At 27.7% G+C, this 5,763-nt stretch overlaps 1 protein-coding gene across 1 annotated transcript in view; it reads left to right on the top strand.

Moving 5' to 3' along the window:
* Window positions 1-5,763, top strand: part of LOC117170777 — a 14,144-nt gene that overhangs the window by 5,889 nt on the left and 2,492 nt on the right. The window lies entirely within an intron of this gene.

The raw sequence follows: 5,763 nt of genomic DNA, 5'->3' as shown, positions 1-5,763 counted from the left end.
GTGAAGCAGAAAGAACACACTTGTGCATAACGAAGAAGCGCAAGACATAACGCACAAGAGATGACGCTGCAACGCACATGATTCTGCATAGTTGCTTCTTATGGACGGGGCTTTAGCGGGTTAGAGCCAGATGGCGCCAAACAGCATTTTGAAACTTAAAACCGTGAAGTGTTGACATGAGAATGGTGAAAACTGTGTTTTTCGTGGACAGTTATTGTAATATTTATGATAGTAAGTGATTTTATGTGAAATGATTTATTTGTTTGCCATGGAGTATGTTATACGAGAATCACAGCGATTAAAATGGAGACCATGAAGTGGAAAGCACACGCCTCTGCATAGCGAAGAAGCGCAAGCCATAACATACAAGAGAACACGCTTCAGCGCGCCTGGTTCCTCATAGTGGCTTCATGCACGCGTGATTTTAACGGCCCAGTGTCAAGAGGCGTCGACCAGCGTTCTACAATCTCAGACTGTGAGGTGTTGACGTGAGAATAATGAAAGATTTATTTCTCGTGGATAATTATTCTAAAATTTATCTCAGTAAAGGATTTTATGGAAAATAACTTCTTTGTATGACTTTCATTATAAAATAGAAGATTGAAAATCGTCTGCTACAAGCTGCTGCAGATTGCAGAAGAAGGCTGGAGAATTCATGGAAGTTCAACGTTACAATCTTTTCGACGCCTTCTGTGCCATGATGTGTGAGAATCACAGCAATTGAAATGAAGGCCTCTGATTAGTCGAGAGCCTTTTGCACCATGCATGATGCGCTGTAAAAAGATGTGTGAATCTCGCTCCTCTGGCGATTTTTTCTTTATGAATAAGTAAGTTCTGACTTTAGTTTATTACAAGTTGATACAAAATTGTTCTTTTTAGTTGAAAGTTCAACTTAATTGGTAATTGAAATACTTTGCTATCCGCAGTAAAACCTGGTCCAATTTTAAATTAGTATCACTTTAAAATTGTCAACTATCACAACCATTTCCTTGTTCCTTGATCATTTGTTTCGTGCCAGTATTTGTTATTGTCATTCACCATCCCCATATCTAGAAATAAATTTTTATTTTCGCAAAACAAATGGAAAAATTCGTTTTTTAGAAGGCTTTTATTTTATTTGCAAGCTGAAAATTCTACTTTTTGTGTAATCCGCAGTCAAGATTTGTCTAATTTCAAATTAGTGTCACTTTGAGATTGTAATTTTTAATATATGTTTTTTCGAACTTTGATGATTTTTCTGTTGTCAATCAGCATTCCCATATATGGGGAGTAAGTTTTTCTTTTCGCAAAATATAAAGGCATGCTTTTATTTTATTTTTAAGCTGAAAATTTCCCTTTTTTCACAATCCGCAGTTAAGCCTGAATCAATTTTAGGTTAGTGTCACTTTGAGATTATCAACTTTCATATCCATTTCATCGAGCCTTAATAATTTTTTATTATTATACTTTTTTGTTCTAGCTTAGCATATAAAAAACAATATTGAAAATGCATTAAATTTTAAACTCGAAATTCTTGTTTGATTTTCTCAGAATTGGCTAAAAAAAACTACAATTAACTTTATTTATCAAACTTATTATCTTAGAAGAATTATTTTATTTTAAAACTAAAAATTGAATTTTTGTCGCAATCCGCAGTCAAGCCTCGTCAAATTTGAAGTTATTTTTTTAAAATGAGTTTGATTTTACACAATGTGTTTTTGAAAGTTTCCCAGCTGGTTGGTATTCAAATTTTGCACAGTCACCTTTCAATTGGTATATACTAATTTTTCAATTAGAGTCTCGATAATTGCTTCACGCTCCAAATTGTTAATTACTCTCAATAATTAATAAAACTAATTAAAACATTCATGCTAAAAATGATTATTAACTAAATTCTGAGAAAATCTGCAATAAATAATAAATGAAAAATGATTTTGCTCATCGTGTGAATAGGTTACAAGGTAACAGACCCGCATGAGTGTTCGTTCCACATAATTGCAACTTTCAATAAAATTGACTATTATTCCCACTGTCATTATACGTAACAGGGCTGCTAGGATAGTTAAACTGCCCTATTGCAAATAAAACTTGAAGAAAAATCTCTGTAAGCCCGAGGGTTTAATTTCGCAATAACGATTCATCAGAAGGAAATTGACCTGAAAGAGATAGATTCTATATAGAGAATTACTTTGGATTAATTTTTTTCACCGAAAAACACCAATTTTTAACCCAATAATTTAATTTTTCATTGAAAAAGATAAATTTTCAAACAAAAAAATTTAATAATTACATTTTCAATTTATGTTAGTAATTTTTTAGCCAAAAAAAAACCGCAATAAAATATTTGAATTTTCAACGAACGAAACGTATTTTCAACTAAAATGATGCATCTCCAGCCTCTGAAAATGAATTTTTTACAAAGTAGTTCAACTTTCAACCAATACAAAAATATCAACCAAAAAGAGGAATTTTTAACTAAAAAGATACATTTACAATTAAAAATGGAAAAATTCAACTTTCGGTTAGAAAAATTATTTTTTAAGCAAGAAGAAAAAGAATTTTCTACAAAATATTTGAATCCTAAGCCAGGATAATTTCTCTTTAACAAAATAATTATTGTTTAATCTTTAACCAAAGACGAATTTTCAACTAAACACATCAGTCTTATTAATTTTTAACCGAAAAATTCAAATCTTTAAACAAATAGTTGGATTTTTAAGAAAAAAAATGAATTTTGAACAACACAATTGAATAGTTACAATTTTTAATCGGGAAATTAATTTTTGACAACAAAAGAAACAACAAATTTACAATAAAATATTTAAATTTTCGAAGAAAAAAAAAGAATTGTCAACTAAAATGATGCATCTTCAGTCTTCACCAATAAAATGAATTTTAAGAAAGTAGTTCAACTTTCAATCATGTAGTTAAATTTGCAATCGCATTCCCACTCAAATGGTTGAATATTTTCACTAAAAAATGGAAATTTATATTACAATAAAAAATGGAGTGTTTATATTTACAGTTAAAAAAAACATTTTTAACCAAAAAATATCTATCAAAAAGCTAAATTTTTAATTTAAGCACAAATTAAAAATTAAAAATAGAATAATTAAATTTCCATTCGAATGATACAATTTTTAACCAAAAAAAAAGAGAATTTTAAACGAAATAGTCTAATTTTTAACTATATTGTGAAATTTTCAACGAAAAACATAAATTTTTAACCAAGAAGATTAATTTCTTATCGAAAAACGCATATTTGCAACCAAATAATTGAATTTTCAATTAAAATGATAAGTTTTTAGCAGAAAAAAATGGAACGGTTACATTTAAAATCTGAAAAATTAATTTTTTTCCAAAAAAATGACTTTACAAACAAATATATTTTCAACCAAAGAAACGAATTTTCAACTTTTAATCAAAAATATTAATTTTCTTTAAAAAAAAGACAAATTTTTAATCAAATATTTTCATTTTCAAACAATTTATATTTTCCAATCAAAAAATGATTTTCAACAAAAAAATGTCTAGCCACGGGATTAATTTTTAATCAGAAAAGATAAATTTACAATTAAAAACGGAATGGTTTAATTTTTGTGTGAAAAACTTAATTTTTAACACAAAAAAAAGAGTTTCTAACAAAATAGTGTAATTCTCAACCAAAAATGATTGCTTTTTAACAAAATTGTTGAATCCGTGACGAAAAAAATTTTTTTTCAATAAAACGGTTGACTTTTTAACAAAAAAATGGAATGGTAACATTTTAAATAAAAAAAATTAATGAAAAGAAAACAAATTTTCAACTGAAATGATGAATCTTAGCCCTTGAAATGATACATTTTTTAATAAAAAATAACAATTTGCACAAAATAATTGAATTTTAAATAAAGGAAGATAAATTGTTAACAAAAAATGGAATGGTTACATTCTGAATTTTAGAAATTAATTTGGTGTGAAAAAACAAATTCAGAAGAAAATATTAAAAGTTGCAGAAAAAAAAAAACTTTTAACTAAAATGATGCTTCTCCAGCCGAATAATGAATTTTTAACAAAGTAGTTCAACTTTAAATAATGAATATTAATTTTCTACAAAAAACAATTAAAAAATTATGATAAGATATGTGAATTTTCAATCAAGTAGTTTAATTTTCAACTGAAAATATAAATTTATACTATAACAATAAAAAATGCAATATTCACATTTTCTTAAAAAAAAATTTTTTTCAACAAAAAAACCTTTTCTACCCACAAGATGAATTTTTAATTAAAAAAGACAAATTCACAGTTGAAAATTCAAACAAATTACACAACAAGTTACATTTTTTACTAAATAGTGAAATTTTCAACAAAAATCATGAGTTACCGAAAGAGATTAATATTTGAACGAAAAATACAAATTTCGAAATAAATAGTTTAATTGTGAATTTAAAAAAGATAAACTATTAGCAAAAAAAATATAATGATTATATTTTCAATAAAAAAAAATAATTAAAAAAACTAATTTTTAACTAAAATTATAAATCTGCAGCAAAAAAATGAATTTTAAACAAAGTAGTTTAATTTTCAACCAAGAAGATAAATTTTCTACCAGGAAAGACAAATTTATAAAAAAATACATGCATTTTTAACCATATAGTTGCATTTTAAACTGAAAAAAGATAAATTGAGAATAAAAAGTGAAATAGTTAAATTTTCAACTACAAAATTCTAACCAAAAAGATGACATTTCTGAGGATATTTAAATAAAAAAGATGAATCTTTAAATAAAAATATAATGGTTAAATTATCAGTTGACAAAATTTACTTTTTTCTATAAAAAAGAATTTACAACAAAACAGTTGAATACTCAATCAAGAAGATAAATTTTGAGCAAAGTTATTTAAACCAAATAGTTACATTTTTATTGATAAGATTAATTTGCTACCAAATCGAATTTACCAAAATGAATATTTAGATACTTGAATTTTTAAGCTAGATTATTTTTTTACACAAAATGCCGAATTTTCATCAAAATACATAAATTCTCAAGCAACAATATTATTTTTCGGTACAAGAAAATTAATCAAAATACACAAAACTGAATCTAAGAAAAACACATTTTCATACTTGCCACCTCTCACTTGACCCTTCCCAACTTCTTCATTATCTACTTTCCCCTCTTTTTGCTTCTCTAGCTATTCTGCTTCTTTCCCTACTTCCTTTTCCTACCCCTTACTTTCCGCCTCTTACTTACCATCATGTCTAAACATAAACTTTGCTTTTCCTTATTTCCTCTGCTTGCCATTTAGTCACTTCGCTCACTTCCCTTCTCCTCATTGTCTTTACCTTCCCATCTTTAATTTTCCCTTTCTTTCCCTAATTCACCGACACTCATTTTCCTCACTTCCTCAGCCTATTTCTCATACTTTACCAACTTCCCCTCCTCTCAATTGCCCTAAGTACTGCACTTCCAATATCCTCATTTTTTTCCGCTTTTCCTACTTCACCTCACTTCTCCTACTTTCCCTCTGTTTGAACTTTAATTTTTCTACTATTGAATCTTGAGTTTTACGCACAGCGCTCAGCGCCGCCTGTCTATCTTCTTGATGTATTAATCAGTATGGCGAATATATAGTTTCGAATACCACGCACTTGCTTCTTACTCTCGATAAACCCTATGTGAAATTCCAGCAACAAAATTGAACATGGTCCTTCTTGCCTGATATTTTGATTATGGAGTGCTTTGTGCTTCAAGTGATATATTTTTCTTAAACAGAAACTATAATGTGACTCAATATCGCG

This window comes from Belonocnema kinseyi, chromosome 4 (genome assembly GCF_010883055.1).
Source record: "Belonocnema kinseyi isolate 2016_QV_RU_SX_M_011 chromosome 4, B_treatae_v1, whole genome shotgun sequence".
In the NCBI taxonomy this organism is placed as follows: Eukaryota; Metazoa; Arthropoda; class Insecta; order Hymenoptera; family Cynipidae; genus Belonocnema; species Belonocnema kinseyi.
The sequence above is the reverse complement of the archived record's forward strand: the minus strand, read 5'-3'. Positions and strand labels throughout refer to the sequence as shown.